The sequence below is a fragment of the Canis aureus genome, chromosome 21 (genome assembly GCF_053574225.1).
Source record: "Canis aureus isolate CA01 chromosome 21, VMU_Caureus_v.1.0, whole genome shotgun sequence".
NCBI lineage: Eukaryota > Metazoa > Chordata > Mammalia > Carnivora > Canidae > Canis > Canis aureus.
This window is the reverse complement of record NC_135631.1, coordinates 17,875,424-17,896,941: the sequence shown is the minus strand read 5'-3', so window position 1 is coordinate 17,896,941 and position 21,518 is coordinate 17,875,424. Positions and strand designations below refer to the sequence as shown.

At 40.2% G+C, this 21,518-nt stretch overlaps 1 protein-coding gene across 7 annotated transcripts in view; it reads right to left on the bottom strand.

Annotated features, from left to right (window-relative positions):
• The window catches only part of LOC144292678 (olfactory receptor 9Q2-like), a 96,814-nt gene that overhangs the window by 67,131 nt on the left and 8,165 nt on the right, over positions 1 to 21,518 (bottom strand). Inside the window, exons 1-3 of one of the 7 annotated variants that reach the window (XR_013360032.1) lie at positions 10,938 to 12,049; positions 8,472 to 8,572; positions 6,530 to 6,659 (exon numbers count right to left, since the gene is read on the bottom strand). The exons of 1 other annotated variant lie outside the window; for it this stretch is intronic. The gene's annotated coding sequence lies outside the window, so the exon portion shown is untranslated. Of the gene's footprint in view, positions 1 to 6,529; positions 6,660 to 8,471; positions 10,526 to 10,937; positions 12,050 to 20,347; positions 20,367 to 21,518 lie in introns of those variants that run through there. 5 more of the 7 variants (XR_013360030.1, XM_077863366.1, XR_013360031.1 and 2 more) reach the window with 5 other exon arrangements.

The window sequence follows — 21,518 nt, the reverse complement described above, 5'->3', positions numbered from 1 at the left end:
TGGCCACAGCGTGGCCTCATGTCCATGAAATTGCCTATTTTGTCTTTACAGTAAAATCTCCCACTTCTACTGAGCTAGCTTGGGTAGAGTTCCATTTGCCACAACCAACAATCCTACGAGAGCCCAGGAGCCCAGGTTGGGTGAGGAGTGAGCCCTGAAGGGTAGGAGATCATCTCCTTGGCCAGTTAGCCATAGAACTCCAAAGAGAATCAGGTCATACCCATACCTACTCACATCTGCCTCTTCTGTTTTCATAAAATAAAGTTCTCAGAGTTCTTTAAACACCACCAACCTGTTTTCCAAGCCTTATTGGGACTTGCTGGTGAGAGGTTACTGGGCACTGAAACACCAATGCAGTTTTTCCTGGGCAAGATGTGCTATGCTCACCTGGTTGACAGGTGATGGTCAGTAGAACTTTCAAGTCTGACATAGGGCATGAAGCAGTTGCTCCTGCAACCATTTCATAATCTCCTTCCTTCTTTCCCTCCATCCCTCAATCCCTCCTTCCCCTTCTCTCTCTTCCTCTCTCTCTCCCTTCCTTCCTCTCAACCATTATCTTTGTTACTAGAGGAAAAGAATGCAGTGATGGGTGAAAGAGACACAGCCCCCGCCCTGGAGGAGTTTATAATCCAGCCGGGAAAATAGACAGTGATTAAATATTAAAATACCACCCCAAAATGTAAAATCACACTTGTGTCAAGAACTACAAAGGAGATATATAAGCAGCTGTGAGAAAGGACCAGAAATTCATATGATTCCCATCAGAAGAGTCCTGGGAGGCCTCCTGCGAAAGTGAGCCGAGTTCTGAATGTCAATAGGAATAGGTAAGAAGTGTGTAGAAGAAGCACAGGGGATGACCTGGGCAGGTCCTGGACTGGAATTAGCCAAGGTCATATATTTGAGAGACTAGAAGGAGCCAGTGTGACCAAGGCTCAGCTAAGGGGAGCATGGTGCATAATAAGCAAAGGGGCTGGGGAAGGCCAAAGTATGTAGGGTCTTGCAAGCCATGTTCAGGGTTTGGTCTTCATCCTCAGAGCAACTGAAACCATATGTTTCAAAGAATCAGGTTGACTCACAGGTTATTGGAGGCAGTGCCTCTATCCCATAGGGAGTTCAACCTTTCCTGTTCTCCCTCATCCACAGCCTTCCCCTAATCCTCACGATACTCTCATAGGCTATTCTGTACCTGGAACCATCAGGCATTGACTTTACAACTACAGAGGGCTCTGTTATGCAGGTCATTAACTAAAAATTACCAAATGTACATTATATATATATAATATATATATATACACTTTATATATACAGATACAGATATATGTACTTGATAGATACTACATACAGATTATGTGTATATATCTTTATATCTGTCTATAAAAACATATAGATAGGAAAATAGCTGGAATGCTATTTGAGAGAAGGGTTTTAGCTTCTAACAAGTATCATCTAGGGTGAAATTTTCTTAGGTCATGGTTGATATTCTGGACTCAGCCCGCTCATACAGCCACTCTGCACTGAGCAAAATGACTAGAAAGAAGAACTCACCACAAAAGTAAGAATCAGAAACAGTATTCTCTGACACAGAGTTACAGAATTTGGATTACAATTCACTGTCAGAAAGCCAATTCAGAAGCACAATTATAAAGCTCCTGATGGCTCTGGAAAAAAAGCATAAAGGATTCAAGAGACTTCAAGACTGCAGAATTTAGATCTAATCAGGCCAAAATTAAAAAGCAATTAAATGAGATGCAATCCAAACAGGAGGTCCTAATGATGATGGGTAATGAGGTGGAAGAAAGAGTGAGTGACATAGAAGACAAGTTGATGGCAAGGAAGGAAGCTGAGGAAAAAAGAGAAAAACAATTAAAAGACCAAGAGGAAAGGTTAAGGGAAATTAATGACAGCCTCAGAAGGAAAAAAATCTATGTATAATTGGGGTTCCAGAGAGCGCTGAGAGGAACAGAGGGCCAGAAAGCATATTTGAACAAATTATAGCTGATAACTTCCCTAATCTGGGGGGGGGGCAGGAACAGGCACTCAGATCCAGGATATAGAGAGGTTCCCCCACTAAAATCAATAAAAACCATTCAACATCTTGACATTTAATAGTGAAACTTGCAAATTCCAAAGATAAAGAGAAAACCCTTAAGACAGTGAGAAACAAGAGATCCCTAACTTATATGAGGAGAAATATTAGATTAATAGCAGACCTCTCCACAGAGACCCCACAGACCAGAAAGGGCTTACAGGATATAGTCAGGGACTCAATGAGAAGAACGTGCAGCCAAGAATACTTCATCCAGCAAGGCTCTCATTCAGAAAAGGAGAGATAAAGAGCTTCCAAGATAGGCAGAAACTGAAAGAATATGTGACCACCAAACCAGCTCTGCAAGAAGTATTAAGGGAGATCCTGTAAAAGAAAGACAAAGCCCAAAGAAATAATCCACAAAAACAGGGACTGAATAGGTATTACGATGGCACTAAATTCATATCTTTCAATAGTAACACTGAACGTGAATGGGCTAAATGACCCCATCAAAAGATGCAGGGTTTCAGACTGGATAAAAAAGCAAGAATGAACAAGGGGTGATAGAAAGGGAGGTGGGCAGGAGGTGGGGGTGACTGGGTGACAGGCACTGAGTGGGGCACTTGATGGGATGAGCACTGGGTGTTATGCTATATGTTGGCAAATTGAACTCCAATAATAAATAAATAAACATAAATAAATAAATAAATAAATAAATAAATAAATAAGCAAGACCCATCTATTTGTTGTTTACAAGAGACTCATTTGAGACCTAAGGACACTTCCAGCCTGAAAATGAAAGGTTGGAGAACCATATACCATTCCAATGGTCCTCAAAAGAAAGCTGAGGTAGCAATCCTCATACCAGATAAATTAAAATTTATCCCAAAGACTGTTGTAAGAAATGAAGAGGGACACTATATCACACTTAAAGGATCTATCCAACAAGAGGACCTAACAATCATGAATATTTATGCCCCTAATGTGGGAGCTGCTAAGTATATCAATCAATTAATAACCAAAGTAAAGACATACTTAGATAATACACTAATAGTAGGAGAACTTCAACACAGCACTTTCTGGAAATGACAGATATTCCAGGCACAACATCACCAAAGAAACAAGAGCTTTAAATGATACACTGGATCAGATAGATTTCACAGATATTTACAGAACTTTGCATCCGAACGCAACTGAATACATATTCTTCTCAAGTGCACATGGAACTTTCTCCAGAATAGACCACATACTGGGTCACAAATCAGGTCTCAACTGATACCAAAACATTGGGATTGTCCCCTGCATATTTTCAGACCACAATGCTTTGAAACTTGAACTCAATCACAAGAAATTTGGAAGAAATTGAAACACGTGGAGGTTAAAGAGCATCCTGCTAAAAGATGAATGGGTCAACCAGAAAATTAGAGAAGAATTAAAAAGATTCATGGAAATTAATGAAAATGAAGATACAATCATTCAAAATCTTTGGGATACAGCAAAAGCAGTCCTAAGAGGGAAATACATCGCAATATAAGCATCCCTCAAAAAATTGGAAAAAACTCAAATACACAAGCTAACCTCGAACCTTAAGGAACTGGATAAAGAACAGCAAATAAAACTTACACCCAGCAGAAGAGAGTTAATAAAGATTTGAGCAGAACTCAATGAAATAGAGACGAAAAGAACTGTAGAACAGATTAAAAAAAAAAAAAACAGGAGTTGGTTCTTTGAAAGAATTAATAATATAGATAAAACATTAGCCAGCCTTATAAAAAAGAAAAGACAAAGGACTCAAATTAATAGAATCATGAATGAAAGAGGAGAGATCACAACCAATACCAAGGGAATACAAACGATCTTAAAAACGTATTATGAGCAGTTATACACCAATAAATTAGGCAATTTAGAAGAAATGGATGCATTTCCGAAAAACCACAAATTACCAAAACTGAAACAAGAGGAAATAGAAAACCTGAACAGGCCAATAACCAGGGAGGAAATTGAAGCAGTCATCAAAAACCTCCCAAGACACAAAAGTCCAGGGCCAGATGGCTACCCTGGGGAATTCCATCAAACATTTATTGAAGAAACCATACCTATTCTACTAAAGCTGTTCCAAAAGATAGAAAGGGATGGAATACTTCCAAACTCATTTTATGAGGCCAGCATCACCTTAATTCCAAAACCAGACAAAGACCGCACCAAAAAGGAGAATTATAAACCAATATCCCTGATGAACATGGATGCAAAAATTCTCAACAAGATACTAGCCAGTAGGATCCAACAATACATTAAGAAGATTATTCACCATGATCAAGTGGGATTTATCCCTGGGATGCAAGGTTAGTTCAACACTCATAAAACAATCAATGTGATTGATCATATCAACAAGAGAAAAAACAAGAACCATATGATCCTCTCAATAGATTCAGAGAAAGCATTTGACAAAATACAGCATCCACTCCTGATCAAAACTCTTTGATTTGTAGGGATAGACGGAACATTCCTCAGCATCTTAAAAGCCATCTATGAAAAGCCCACAGCAAATATCATTCTCAATGGGGAAATATTGAGTGCCTTTCCCCTAAGATCAGGAACATGACAGGGATGTCCACTCTCACCACTGCTACTCAACATAATACTAGAAGTCCTAGCCTCAGCAATCAGACAACAAAAAGAAATAAAAGGCATTCAAATTGGCAAAGAAGAAGTCAAACTCTCCCTCTTTGCAGATGACATGATACTGTACCTAGAAAACCCAAAAGACTCCACCCCAAGATTGCTAGAACTCATACAGCAATTTGGCAGTGTGGCAGGATACAAAATCAATGCCCAGAAATCTGGCATTTCTATACCCTGACAATGAGACTGAAGAAAGAGAAATTAAGGAGTCAATCCCATTTACAATTGCACCCAAAAGCATAAGATACCTAGGATACACCTAACCAAAGAGGTAAAGGGTCTATACCCTAAAAACTACAGAACACTTCTGAAAGAAATTGAGGAAGACACAAAGAGATGGAAAAATATTCCATGCTCATGGATTGGAAGAATTAATATTGTGAAAATGCCAGTGCTACCCAGGGCAATTTACACATTCAATGCAATCTCTATCAAAATACCATGTACTTTCTTCAGAGAGCTGGAACAAATCATCTTAAGATTTGTGTGGAATCACAAAAGATGCTGAAGAGCCAGCAGAATATTGAAAAAGAATACCATAGCCGGGGTCATCACAATGCCAGATTTCAGGTTATACTACAAAGCTGTGATCATCAAGACAGTGTGGTACTGGCACAAAAACAGACACATAGATCAATGGAACAGAATAGAGAACCCAGAAGTGGACCCTGAACTTTATGGTCAACTAATATTCGACAAAGCAGGAAAGACTATCCACTGGAAAAAGGACAGTCTCTTCAATAAATGGCGCTGGGAAAATTGGACATCCACATGCAGAAGAATGAAACTAGACCATTCTCTTACACCAGACACAAAGATAAACTCAAAATGGATGAAAGATCTAAATGTGAGACAAGATTCCATCAAAATCCTAGAGGAGAACACAGGCAACACCCTTTTTGAATTTGGCCACAGCAACTTCTAGCAAGATACATCCATGAAGGCAAGGGAAACAAAAGCAAAAATGAACAATTGGAACTTCATCAAGTATGGTTTCACTTATATGGGGAATATAAAAAATAGTGAAAAGGAATAAAGGGGAAAGGGGAGGCAATGAGTGGGAAATATCAGAGAAGGTGACAGAACATGACTCCTAACTCTGGGAAATGAACAAGGGGTAGTGGAAGGGGAGGTGGGCAGGGGATGGCGTGACTGCGGGACGGGCACTGAGGGGGCACTTGACAGGATGAGCCCTGGGTGTTATGCTATATGTTGGCAAATCGAACTCCAATTAAAAAAAATATACAAAAAAAAATATAGATAGATACATACAGAATAAGGGAAAGACAGAAAGACAGACATACAAAGAGAGAGGCAGACAGAGGGACTATGGATTGACACAGTGGAAATCTCAGAATTTTCCCTGTCTCCAAAATATTTGCTATCACGACATTATTACATTTGTTAAGCTCTTTATTTACTATTTAAACTAAAGTACATATTTAAGCCACATGGCTAATAGTAACATACCTTTAATATAGCAGAGACACTAGACATATTTTTTGTTAGTATCACAAGATGTCACTCACCAAGAAGACCAATTTGAATCAAAGAAAAGACTAAATTACAGCTTTATACTTGAGCTAATTGCTAACAAAGTCATTCTGAAGAATGTTTTAACGATTGAATGTTAAGACTGCTCTGCCCAATGTCACAGCTGATCACAACGGATCTCCAGACCCTACCTCATGGGTCTCCATCTCCTCCCCTCTGTGCAGGACTCAAGGCCATGATCATGACTATTCTGTGAAGTTTCCAAAATAGTGAATACAGAATAGGATGATGGTAAATGGTTATTTTAAGAATAAAGTGGAGGAGCACCTGGGTGGCTCAGTGGTTGAGCGTCTGCTTTCGGCTCAGGTCTTTACTCCAGGGTTCTGGGATCAAGTCCCACATCAGGCTCACTGCAGGGAGCCTGCTTCCCCCTCTGCCTTTGTCTCTGCATCTCTCTCTGTGTGTTTCATGAATAAATAAATAAAATCTTTTTTAAAAAAGAATAAATTGGAATCTTTTTCAATAATCACAATTCCTTATAAAGAAAACAGGCTAATGCACTCATCAGGCTAAAAACTAATCAAAGGCTTTTCTTAAACTATCTTCTTGATGAGGCTATTAATTTGCAGCCGTCTATAATGCCAATATCATTTTTTTTCCCTTGGCAGTAGGGGCAATGTTGTTTTGAAACAGTCAGTCTAAATGAACAGACATCCCTGTATATTTCCTCCAGAACTTCACTTTGCCAAACCTGAGCACGCCCTGAAGGGAATTCCTCTTTATGCAGCGGTGCCACTGGCATCAAAATGAAATTTAAGATCACTCGTTCTGTTTTTCCAGTAAAGAATTCCGGTTCTATTTACAGAAGCCAAATGTTAACCATTTTTGTGAATACTCAGAAGTTTTCTTTGCCTCAAGCTCTGTGTCTAGATCAGTCTGCTGAGGCTGCCATAACAAAATACCACAGACTGGATGGATTCATTTTCTCACTTTTCTAGAAGCTGGAAGCCCAAGATCAGAGCGTCTGTGTGGTCAGATTCTGATGAGTGCTCTCTTCCTGATTTGCAGATGGCCACCTTCTTGCTGTGTCCTCACATGGTACAGACAGCAAGCTCTCTGGGGTCTCTTGTTACAAGGACACTGAGCCTATCAGATTAGGGCCCCATCCTTATGATTTCAGTTAATCTTAATTACTTTCTTACTTCAAATACTACCACACTGGGATTTAGGGCTTTAACATACAAATGGGGAAGGAGTGGAAAAAATTCAGTGCATTGCAGCAGTCGATAACCATAGGCAGACCCTACCTGCATGGAAAAATTGAAATCATAATATAGTAAAATTTGAATAATCCCGAGGATTTGGAGGGACTTACCCTTAGCAAGGCTTGAAATTAAGAAGCGTAAATAGAGGGACCTCTTAAAAAACCTTTTTTCCCTTGAATAAACATCATCCTCACCTTCATTTATGTTCTTGATTGCACAATTATGCCTGTATACACATGTGTTTGTGTATAACATATAATACACATCATGTTATACACATCATATTATACACATACAATACACATCACATAATAACCTATTATCAAGTTAACAAAGTCTTGGTTCAAGAAACCTTTCTAAAAGGAAGAACCACTGGAGATTACAGATGAGTGTTATATATTGATAACATATCATATACTGAGAACAAAAGCCTCTCCCTCAAGAAACCATCACTAAATGAATGTCAAAGGCTTCTGCCTTTACTCCTAACTGACCACTTCTGACACCCAGTAGAACTGTAACAAATGTTTAATTCAGGGGCTGAGTGGCTCAGTCAGTTGATTTCTACTCAGGTCATGATCTCAGGGTTACGAGATCAAGCCCGGAATCAGGCTCCACACTCAGCGGGGAACCTAATGGAGATTCTCTCTCCCTCTGCCTCTCCCCCCACATTATACATGCACGTACACATGCTGTCTCTCTTAAATAAATAAATAAATCTTTTTAAAATTTAAATTCAATTAACCAACACATAGTACATCATTCATTTCAGATGTAGTGTTCAATAATTCAACAGTTGTGTATAACACCTAGTAATAAATCTTTTTTTTTTAAAGGGTTAATCAATTGAATCGTAAGAGTCTTGAACTACTGATCAAATACCACCATCAGGAAAGAGACCAGGATGTCACAAGGGCACAGAGGCTGGTGGAAGTTCCTACAGAAGTGTGGAAAAAGCAAAGTTAACTCCATTCAATTAATAAATATGTTAATCAAGTACTTACTACATGCAGAGATTGTGTTAAAAGAGGATCAGTCCAGCCAAGAAGACAGGCACGTTTTGAAAAATACTATGGGCCAAAATGGTGGAATGAATGGAGACCCACTGGGAACAGAGAAAGAAGGAAGAGGTCCTGCTGAGCCTTGGTGGAGACTGCGGTGGTTCAAGGAGGGAAGGGCAAGGAGCCCATGCACTGGGAAGACTGAATGGAATTTCCCGAGTTGGAAGAAAGGAAGCGGCAGGGGTGGATAACAGGCTGAGAGAGAAAGTGCTGGGAAAGCTTCCCTAGAGCAAGTGACAGCTGGGCTAGACATGATTGATAAGGGGAGTGCACTGAATAGAAAGCCAAAGTAATGACATTCCCAAACCCAGACCAGCTTGGACAAGGCCCCAGAAGGTATGAGAGTGTGGTTGCTTTGGGACCCAGCAGATAGACCCCTGTGCCTTTTTGCCATTTCCCCACATCCTGAATCTGAAGACCCAGATGTGACTCTCCCAAAGTATCCAGCAGTTGCCCACTGCACCGCCCCACCCTGCCTCCACAATCGCTGGTCTTCCCTTCTGGAAATATCTTGAGATCCATGTAATGATGTTCCCCAGCTGTCACCACCACCTTTTATTGAAACCTCCCTGTCCTTGTTTGGGTCAATAAAGGCTTTCTGTTCCCCTTAGGGACTATGTAAAGGTATTACTCTTGCCTGTAAAGACATCACTGGCTCAGAGTTTTATTCTCTCTTGAAAACAAATGAATGTCAGCCAAGGTCCTTGTGGCTTTGCTCAAAGGACTAAGTGGTTCTGTGAGAATTCCAGGCACCAAGACATAGCAAACGGGACAAATATTTGGAGATAGTACAGCTGTCCTCCAACCATACTGATCATAAAAATAGCTTCTCAAGGCTTATAATTATTTTACATTTCTCTGCTACTTATATGTAGTTAAGAGACCCAGTAGTTCTCCCTTCTGTTTGTTCTGGGGTGCTTAACTACACATAAATAGCTGAGAAATGTAAAATAATTATAAGCACCTTGAGAAACTGTTTTTACAGTCAGTATGGTTGGAGAGTTATAAGAAAAATAGTTTCTAAATTCTGGGCAGAGAGAAGAGAAACTAAGGAGTCTGGGTTGGAACTAAAATTGATCCTGTAGCAAAGACGAATGTCGGGCATAGCTGACAGCAGGAAAGGGGAGAGGTGACATAGGGAAGAATTTCTAGGGCTTACTCCTCAAGACTAGGCATCCAATGATGCAAAAATAAAGGTAAAACTTGTCTGTTTCATGTCCTCAAATTATAACAAATGCTTAAAAAAATAATTCCTCTGTTATAATAAAAAAAAGATCTTGCCATAACAAACGCTGTTCTTTTCCCTCCTTATGTCTGAGTCAATACGGTGTTCTCACTGTATCCCTGCAAAGCAAGTGTTGTTATTATCCCCATTCCACAGCTGAGGAAACAGGCTTGGAATGATGAAGGCAAGGTTCAAACCCTGGTCTGTCTGACTCCCCAACCACACTATTGTTAAAAAAAAACAAAAAAAAACAAAAAAAAAAAAGGCCCAGCTTTAAGACACAATCTTGACTCCTTCATGGACAGCAGGGCCAGGGCCCAGGTGAGGCCAGTGAGGTGCCCAGAGCACAAAATTTAAGGAAGGCTCATTCTCATGTTCAGGCACTGACCCTGCACTTGCATGACCCTGAGAGTGAACACCTACTTTAGAGTGGTTGCTGTGTCACACCGTCTTCAAGGGACCTATAATGGTCAGTTTTAATTGTTAACTGGCTCGGCTATGGTGCCAGCAGCTTACTCAAACACCAGCCTAAATATTGCTGTGAAGGTATTTTTTTTTAAGTGTGATTAACATTTAAATCAGTAGACATTGAGTACAGCAGATGACCCTCCATAACGGGGGGAGGACCTTGTCTAATCAGTTGAAGGCCTGAAGAGAAAAAATAGTTTTCGCAAAAGAGAAGAAGCTCTGCCCCCAGACTTCCTTCAGACTGAGGACCCATCAGTTCGTCCCTGGGTCTCCAGCCTGCAGGCCTGCTTTGGAGACTCAGACACACTCCCCCACAATCATGTGAGCCAATTCCTTAAAAAAAAAAAAAGGCAGATAGATAGATGATAGATAGATAGATAGATAGATATGATAGAGATGATAGATATGATAGATAAATCATGATGGATAGAGATTCTATTGTTTGTGTTTCTTTGGGGAACACTGACTAATACAAGACCTGAAAATCACCATCATCTAAGCAATTTAAAACAGGCACGTAACAGTTCACCTAATAGAAGAACTCAGTGTGGTGGGAAGTAAGCCTCATCACAGGTAAAAATGTGGATCCGAAGACAGACTGTCAATGTTCAATTCTAGCCTCACTACTGGCTATCTGTGTGGCTTTGAGCAACTTCCTTAACATCCCTGGGCTGCCACCTCCTCATCCATAAATGGGAAATAATATCAGTCTTTACCTCAAAGAGCTGCTGTGGAGATTCCGTGGGATGATGCATGTAGAATGCTCAGGATGACCCTTGGGCCAATAACTGGTCTCGAGAGAAGTCAATGTGCATCCGTTTGCTAGGGCTTCTGTAACCAAGTACCCCAAACTGAATGGCTTAAACAACAGGAGGTTATTGCCTCACAGCTCAGGAGGCTAGGAGTCCAAAAACAAGGCGTCAGTGGGTTGGTTCCTTCTGAGAGCTGTGAGGAAAGGGCTGTCCCAGGTCTCTGCCCCAGGCTCCTGGAGAGTCATCTTCTCTCTATCTCTCTTCCAATCACCTTCCCTCCTTTATGTGTGTCTTTGGGGCCAGATTTCCCCTTTTCACAAGGACATCAGCCATATTGGGCTATAGCTCCCTCTAAGGACCTCATTTTAACTTGATTTCTTCTGTAAAGATCTGTCTTCAAATAAAGTCACACTCTGAGATCCTGGGAGTTTGGATTTCAGCAGATGAGTTTGGCAGCAGACAGAATTCAACAATTTACACCAGAATTATAATGCCATTGGATTCGCCCAGACAACATGTTCCTCGCTGCCTGTGGTAGATTGTGTTTCCCCTAAACCAGACCCTGAGACAGAGGTTTTTAGGCCAGTGGTTTATGTGGGAGGTGATTTAGGAACTATAGGTAGAGAAGTGGGGAGGAGAGACAGGGAAAAGGAGGAAGCCAGAGCAGGCCATGTCCATGAGCAGCTTCCTGACATTGTTCCCTGAGGCTCAGACCTGCTGGGACTTCTGGGAGGTAGCACGGAGCACACCTCAGAGCTGGCCTCCCCCAGGAACAAGAGGTCTGGGAATTTACCTATAAGAGTCCCGTCACTCCTTCACTGAGGACAGCTCCTAGGCCCTTAACCCCCTGGCCAGTGTTTACATGGGCCATGTGGCTGGACCCATCAGGGCTGGGAGGGTAGGAGACGGTCCCTCACGTAGCCGAGGGTCACATCAGGATGTAGTCAGACTTCACACCACACGGAGGGTGTGTGGAAGGTCTCCCTTCTCTGCCAGAATGCTTTTTTCACAGGCTCCAGGAAGGAGGGTTAGGAGTTCCAGTGAGGAAATCCTCTCACCAGCCACAGGTGCCAGTTCTCCCTGGATGTGCATTTTCTGAGTATCACAATAATGGATAAAAAGGTGCATTGTAAAAAAAAAAAAAAAAAAGGTGCATTGTAATCGTATTGGATTGGGAGGTAGTATCCATTCCCACTCCTTTTAGACTCTCTCAGTGTCATCACAGAACAACAACAAAAAAATCCATAGCATTGATTTTTATCACAAAGCCAAAACACTCTACCTTATTAGTGATTGATACAGCCTGCAGAAGACCTTCGGTGTTCAGGTCCCTGGGCTGAGTATGGAGACTTCAGATCTTACTTTCCCTTTGTGCACATGGGAGTTTTGTCCCAAGCTGCTTTCCATCCTCCATGCTCTCTGTCTTTCTGTCTCTCTCTCTATCTCTGCCTCTGTCTGTCTCTCTTCCTCTTTCTCCACTGCCTTGCCACTTCCAATAATTCTGGCTCTTTCGGTCCTTTTCAGACTTGCTTATGTAACTTCCTCATCCTCTATTATTACCAGCAATTAATATTTATTGCCATGAAATGATGAGAGGTTGTACATAACAGATTAATTCCAGAGACCCCCTTCTTTCCATCAAATCCTAATCCTTCCTTCATCCTATCTGCTCTTCTCAAATGCTGAGTCATATTCTAGTGATATAGTGGTACTATTAATAATCCTTCACATTTTTATAGCTCAGGAAGTCAACCAAGGTTAGAAAAGTTTTGAAATGGCCTTCTAGTGCAGAAGCTGTGCTACTAACTGTATATAATCCCCCTTTTCTCTAGGACAGGAGTGGCGAATTGGTGGGCCTTAAGAGAAAGCCAACAGATGGGCTTTGTTTGCTACATGAAGGATTTCAAAAATGAAGGAATTTCCCATTTAAACCATCCAATTGCAAATTTCTTGAAAAAAAATGTTGCAACACAAGTAATGCTTGGTTAGAGCTGAGAGGAGGTTGCTCCTTTGACAGGACAGGGCCCCTGCCATTCACAAGTCCCCACTCCAATTCTCTTCAGTCCATAGCTCTCTGTTGCTTAGCTCTTGACAGCTGAATCTTCTACAACAATCTCCAAGAATCCCATAGGTGTATGGTTGAGCACCCCGAGGTAAAAAGATGCTCACCACCTGCAATCACAACCCACTTCTTCCCTGAACTGGTCACTCCAAAGCCTCTCCTCAAACTCTGGTAGCCAAAGCACCCACCCCTGACCCTAGCCCATCTCCTCAACACTAAACAAAGGAAGAGTTCTCCACTGAGTTTTCTCCAGAGTAGCCCAGGACTACTCCCCAGTTCCTGGTCTAACTTGGCTTCTAACTTGTTTGCCAACTAGATTTTTATTTTCTGGACACAATCTACTCTGTTTTTGTTCCCTTGAAAGTATAAAATCCAAAAATGAAGGTTTTCCCTCTTGATAGATTCAGCTTCAACACTTTATCTTTGAGAATTCCATCCATGCACTAATTAAAGAAGTGTTTACTAAAACACCAGGTGCCAAGCACTGTGCCAGGAGCTGGTATCACATTGGCAAGCAGCGAAAGTTCAGTGCCTGCCTTCCTGAAGCTCACACTCCAGTGGGGAGACAGCATTACTCTGAAATCTCCCAAAGACACATAAACTTACACTGTGAGGTAGGCAAAAGAAATTCCAGATGATTCCAAGAACAGAATCATAAAAATAAAATGAAATTTTAACAAATCTAGGGAAAAACATGGGTGAATAATGTGATTATCTTAAAGAGGCTTTTCTAATCACAACAGGAAACCTCAAGGCTACAAAGGAAAAATGGATAGATCCAACTACATCAAATTTTAACATTTTTGGAAGCTAAAAGCACCATAAACATACTCAAAAGACAGACTTGGGAAAATAATCGCAACACCAATGACAAACAAAGGACTGATTTCCCCAATATGCAAATTACTCTTACAAATCAATTGAGAAAGCACATAAAAAATTTACAAAAGAAATACCAATGAGTCAAACAAATGAGACAATTCTGAGCCTCATGAATAATGAAAGAAATACAAATTAAAATAATGAGATATTTTCTAAGTAAATATTGGCCATGATATTTTAGGAGTGATACTCCCTGGAGCTGTCAACATGAAGGGAAGCTGGCGTGCTTGTTCACTGCGCGTTGAAATGGCCCTTCTACAGGAAACTCAGTCATTGGCTCACTTTAAGTGTTCTGATTCTGTTATTTTAATTGTTCCTATTCTTTATTCTTTCATCCAACCTATCCCCCGTCACATCATGGCTTCTGACCTAGCTTACATCTGCACCTTCTGGGACCCTCATACCAACCCTGTGGATTCTACTCAGTCTGAAATTTGGGGGACTCAGAACCCTGTGCTCCTGGCCTACAGGGTTTTCACACAGCCCATCCCCGTTGTCTCAGCTCTCCTAGGAAATTTGACAATGGCCTGGTTAACTCCACAGTGTCCCTGCCAAGGTTCCTGATAAAGAGAAAATCTGAACTGTCCAGGAGTGTCTTCCTACTCCAACTCCCTCACCTATAGTAGATGATGATTCAAACTGGAAAAAACACATAAAGACCTGAAGATCCTGGTGAAACTGAGTAACATCAGAACCAGGATAGTGGAGGTGATGCTAGAGGCAGTTCCACACAATGTAAAGAAATGGAAACTAGGGGCACCTGGGTGGCTCAGTGGTTGAGTGTCTGCCTTTAGTTTGGGTCATGATGGGTCCCGGCATCAAGTGCCTTATCAGGCTTCCCACAGGGAGCCTGCTTCTCTGGCTATGTCTCTGCCTTTCTGTGTGTCTATCATGAATAAATAAATAAAATCTTTTAAAAAGAAAGAAAGGAATAAAGGAAAACTAAACGTTAATTCACTGACCTCATCATCTAGAAGCATCTGTTCTCAGCAGAGACTGGTTGTGTCTGCATGGTTTTCATGAGATAATAATACCCCTAGATCTCTGTTCCCCCAGCATGTGTGATTCACACCCCTTATGCAATGCTTGCACTCTAATGTCTGTGCAGCCTCACAAACCATAAACAGGAGAGACATACCTTATGCCATTTGTATTGTGAAAGCAATACTCATGCTGAAAACAGTTTTCCAAATTGTCTTTCACTCTCCTGCAGGTTTGGACCTTCTTTCCTTCCTTGAGGAGCATCTCCTCCCCCAGATAAACTGTGAAAGTGAATAATGCAACACCACCCTCTCTGTGGCAACTTTAAAACACAGATGCTGTTTAACCAGGGTTCAATTAACCATCCTGGCTTAATTTGCCAGGAGGAGCCAACAATATATAAGAAAGCAGAAGGGTGGATCTGAAGATGAATTGAAAACCCTTTTCTGTCAATCCTATGAATTTTTATACCATATCTTCTCTCATTATATTAAGGATTTCAGCAAATGATAGTTGAGTGCCTCTTTTTAGTAAATGGTGCTGGGGAAACTGGATATTCACATGCAAAAGAATGAAGTTAGACCCTTATCTTACACCATATACAAAAAATTAACTCAAGATGAATCAAAGATGTAAGCATAAGAGCTAAAACTACAAACTAAGAGAAGAAAACTTAGGGGGTCTTCATGACGTTGGATTTGGCAATGATTTCTTAGATGTGACACCAAGAAGACAGGTGACAAAGAAAAAAAAAACAGGCAAATGGGACTTCATCACATTGAAAACTTTCAGATATGAAAGGACACAATCAAGAGTGAAGAAGCAATCCTTAGGATGGGCAAAAATATTTGCAAATCATATATCTGATAAGAGATTAGTGTCCAGAATATATAAAGAACATGTGCAATTCAACAACAATTTTAAAATGAGCAAAGGACTCGAATGAACATTTCTCCAAAGAAAATACAAAGTGGCCTAAAAGATATTCAACATCATTAATCATAAGAGTCAGCCCTGGTGGCGCAGCAGTTTAGTGCCGCCTGCAGGCCGGGGTGTGATCCTGGAGACCCGGGATCAAGTCCCACATCGGGCTCCCTGCATGGGGCCTGCTTCTCCCTATTCCTGTGTCTCTGCCTCTCTCTCTCCCTCTCTCTCGCTCTGTGTCTCAAATAAATAAATAAATAAATAAATAAATAAATAAATAAATAAATAAAAATAAATTTTAAAAAATCATTAGAGTCATCCAAATCAAAACCACGATGAAATACCACTTCATACCCATTAGGATGGACATAAAAACATAAAAACAGAAGTGACAATAACAAGTGTTGGCATAGATGTGGAAAAAATGAAACCCTTCTGCATTATTGGTGAGGATGTAGACAGTGCAGCCACTGTGAAAAGCAAGAAGTGATTTCTCAAAAACTAAACATATATTTGCCATATGATCCAGCAATTCCACTCCTAGATGTATACCCAAAAGAGTTGAAACAGGGGCTTAAACGAATGTTCATACATCAATATTCATAACAGCATTGTTCACAACAGCCAAGATATGGAAACAATTTAAATGTCTATCCATAGATAAATGGATAGAGAAAATTGGTATCTACATACAATAGAATATTATTCAGCCTTAAAAAAAAAAAAAACGAAGTCCTGCCATCTGCAACAACATGGGTAAAACTAAAACTAGAAGATATTATGCTGAGTGAAATAAGCCAGTTGTGGAAGGACAAATACTGCATAATTCCATGTATATGATGGGTATCTAACACTGTCAAACTCATAGCAGCAGAGATTACAATAGCAATTTCCAGAGGGGCTGGGGAGTAGGAGAAATGGGGAGCTATTTTTGGTGGATATATTTGAAATTATATTCGTACTGGAAAGGAAACAATCACCTCTCAGCTTTCTGTCCAGTATCTCTGACACAGGGAATTATGTTATAAAAATCCATGTCTCCAGTGTTTTGCATAGCACTCAGTACATTTTAACATACCATTTTACATACTATATTATTTACTTACTTCTCATGTTTGAAATTTATTGTCTATCTCCTCAATTAGTATGTAAGCTCCACAAAAGGGAAGACTTTTTGCCTAACTCCTTCATGGATAGAGCTTCCAAACCACTAGAGCAGTGCCCGGCATACGATAGTCTCCCAATAAATAATTTATTGAATTAATGAAAAATATTTTAGATTATGTCTATAGTAAAAATATAAAGCAACAAGTGGGGGCACCTGGATAACTCAGTCAGTTAAGCAACTGGCTCCTGATTTCAACTCAGGTCATGATCTCAAGGTCGTGGGATTGACCATACTGAGCAGAGTCTGCTTAAAGTTCTCTTTTCCTCTCCCTCTGCCCTTCCCTCTTCTCTGTCTCTCTCTCTCTCTCTCTCTCTCTCTCAAATAAATAAATAAATAGATAAATAGATAAACAAACAAACAAAAACAAAATCTTTTTAAAAAAACAGATTTAAACAGGTTATTTTTATAATACCCTTTTTGGGAGTTTTAAAATCCAAAAAACCAAATTTCCTAAAAGATTCAAATTAGGGGGATGCCTGAATGGCTCAGTGGTTGAGCACCTGCCTTTGGCCCAGGGCATAATCCTGGAGTCCCAGGATCGAGTCCCACATCGGGCTCCCTGCATGGAGCCTGCTTCTCCCTCTGCCTGTGTCTCTGCCTCTCTCTGTGTGTCTCTCATGAATAAATAAATAAAATCTTTTTAAAAAGTGAAAAAAAAAAGATTCAAATTAGGAAGAGTTCAAATATTCACCCCATTAGAGGGGGGAAAATGCACTTTTGTTATTGCTGTTGATGTCTTTTTTTTTTTTGTCTTTGCACTATTATGCTTTAAATAAGGATAAAGTTATGTTGAGAAAAAGAAAAATACACAATGTTCTTTTCCACAATTTCCAGTGTAGTTCATGGTTTTTGAAGAAGAGATGAGTGCAAACAGCTGAGACCGTCTTTCCCAACAGGATTAAACAGATGAATTGTACAGTGTCCATGAACCATCTTGGTCTCCACAAACCACCTGGCAGATGCACCACAGGGAAGCAGGCAGGCTACTTTCCTTTCAACTTCTATCAGCTTTCCCCAATTTCTCGGGTGATTTATCCTCCTCATCCTGTATCTAAGTAAGGTTCAGGAGAAAATATTCTTTGAGGTTTGAATTCAGCATCAGGAAAAATGAGATTCAGAGCCTAGAGCTGTCTTACCTTCTTTGAACTCTATTACCAATAAAACCTTTTAGCCAAAATGCTTCATCCTTTTTTTGCCCTCTACCCCTCTTGTTGCTAAAAAGAATGAGAGACCCATGGGGAGTGGCGATGTTGGGGCTCAAGCCACTCTGTTCTTGTGGTCACTTGCATATGGCTGTGTTGAAAGTATTTTTCCTTTCTTGAAGGTTAAACCAATAGGATGTGAGCATGGGGACAGAGAAAAAATCTGAAAAGTATTTTATCTGTCCTACTGATCTTCATGCCAAAAAAAAATCTTTTTTTGCGGTTGTTGGTGATCTTATCTGAAGTGATGACATCCACACCCATACACAAAAGTAAACATATAAATGTACACTCAAACCAAAGGGTCAAGATTATGTGCTGTGTTGGTTATACTCCACAATTCTACCCTATACTCACACCCTTATGTGCTAACCTAGTTTATTTGGCTTTAGATCTACATTTCAAATTAATGGATGTGAAAAATGGAAATCATGATTAAAATATTGGTATTGTCTCTCCCCTAGGTTTTATGGAGAAATAATTGACATATAATGCTGGGTAAGTTTAACATGTGCAATGTGATGATTTCACGCACATATGTGCTATGAAATGTTTACCACAATGAAGTTAACACATTCTTCACTTCACATAACCACCATTTTGTCATTGCTGTTGTTGTTGTTGTTGTTTTGGTACAAACATTTAAGATTTACTCTCATGGCAATTTTCATGCATATGATACAGTACTGTTAACTATAGTCACCATGTTGTTCATCAAACCCAGAGCTTATTCATCTTATGTTGGTAAGTTTGTACACTTTGACCAATATCTCCCTATTTCCCCAATCCTCAGGCTCTGGTAACCATCAATCTACTCTCTGTTTCCATGAATTTGACTTTTTAGATTTCCCATAAAAGTGAGGTCATACAGTATTTGTCTTTCCCTGTATGACTTCTTTCACTTAACCTAATACCCTCTAGGTCCATCCATCTCACTTTGTTACAAAAAGTGAGATTTTTCCCTTTTTATGACTGAATAATATTCCCATGTGTGTATGCCACATTTTCTTTATCCATAGACACTTAGGTTGCTTCCATGTTTTGGATATCATGAATAATTTTGCAAGAAACATAGGAATGTAGATATCTCTTAAATATCCCAATTTCATTTTATTTGGATAAAATACTCAGAAGTGGGATTGCTCGTTCACATGATAGTCCTATTTGTAATCTTTTGGGAACCTCCCTACTGTTTTCCATTGTGGTTACACCTATTTATATTCCCACCAATGGTGCACAAGAGTTCTCTTTTCTCCACATTCTTACCAATGTTTGTTAGTTCTTGCCTTTTTGAGAGTAGCCATTCTAACAAATGTGAAGCAGTGACTCATGTTGGTTTTTATTTGCATTTCCCTATGATTAGCAATGCTGAGTATCACTATGTATCCGTTTTCATGTACCTGTTATCCGTTTGTATGTTTTCTTTGGGAAAATACCTATTCAGGTCCTCTACGCATTTTTAATTTGTTTGTTTTATTGCTATTGAGTTGTATGAGTTCTTTATATATTTTAGATACTAATCCCTCATCAGACACATAGTTTGCCCATATTTTCTCCCACTCATAGGTTGCCTTTTCATTTTACTGATCATTTCTTTTGTTGTGCAGAAGCTTTTTAGTCTGATGTAGGCTCACTTGTTGATTTTTGTTTGTTGCCTTTGCTGCTGGTGCCAAAAGGCCTTGGCTGTCATCATGCACCCTCAGGGCTACAGGGCTTTCCATAGACATATGCACAATAGTGAAGGCTGCTGACAAGAGTCAGGTTCTAAGCATGTCAATGCACAGGTGGAAAGGCTAGCCTTGAGTGCACACAAGGCAGTGAAGTTCAGCTGTGGGAGTCTAAGCTGGAATTTTGCACTCACACAGCCACAGAGACCTGGGCTGGCCGCTGGTACAGAGGGGACAGTGGTAAAGAAGTGGGAGGGACTCAGGTGGCTGGCATCTGCACACACAGAAATCCATGGGGTGAAAACCAGTGAAATCTGGATGGGGTCCACAACTATGCTGGCTGTTGGTTTCTTCAGTGGTGAAAGCTTCTGTGTTCCTTTGCAGAGCAGGTCACTGGGAACCATGGTCATTTTCACTGTGTAACTGATACTGGCAGCTCCTGCTCTTCCTCCTTGTTCGTAGCCATGTCTTGGTGGAGAAAACTAAGTGAGTCCTCTGTACATTGCCCTGAAAGGTGAGAACCCTGGTCATTCACTGCAATCTCCCATTTCTTGGTGAAGGAAACTATTTCTAGGTGGGGAGTTCCCTCTCGGCACTAAGCAGTGCCAGCATGGGGAATGGAATTAATGCAGGCAAAAAGAAACTGTTTTTGCTTCCCTATTTGTAGGATTATTCTCCTTTTTTTTTTTTTTTTTTTTTTGCTCCACTGTGTTGTTGAAATTTCTCAAGTGGATTGATGAGCTCTCCCAGGGCTGTTTTATTCATATATAGTTGCATAATTATGGGTCTTTGTGGGGTCTCCTACACTGGCATCTTAATGACACCATTTTTTGAAATACTAAGTGATGAGATGAATATAGCACTTTGTCTCTATATCACTATAGTTAAACAGATCCATTCAAAGTCTGAAGGTCTGCTTTCTTCATCTATTCTGTATAATTTTTCATAGATTAAGACCAAAGTATTACAGCTGAAAACTTATTCCAAAAACTAGTGCCTAAGGATACAAAATCAATGCCCCCCCCCCAAAAAAAATCAATGTCCAGAAGTCAGTGGCATTTCTATACACTAACAATGAGACTGAAGAAAGAGAAATTAAGGAATCAATCCCATTTACAATTGTACCAAAAAGCATAAGATACCTAGGAATAAACCTAACCAGAGAGGTAAAGGATCTATACCCTAAAAACTACAAAACACTTCTGAAAGAAATTGAGAAAGACACAAAGAGATTGAAAAATATTCCATGCTCATGGACTGGAAGAATTAATATTGTGAAAATATTACTGCTACCCAGGGCAATCTACACATTCAATGCAATCTCTATCAAAATACCATGTACTTTCTTCAGAGAGCTGGAACAAATCATCTTAAGATTTGTGTGGAATCACAAAAGACCCCGAATAGTCAGGGGAATATTGCAAAAGAAAACCAGAGCCAGGGGCATCACAATGCTGGATTTCAAGTTATATTGCAAAGCTGTGATCATCAAGACAGTGTGGTGCTGGCACAAAAACAGACACATAGATCAATGGAACACAACAGAGAACCCAGAAGTGGGCCCTCAACTCTATGATCAACTAATATTCGACAAAGCAAGAAAGATCATCCAAAGAAAAAGGACAGTCTCTTCAATAAATGGTGTTGGGAAAATTGACA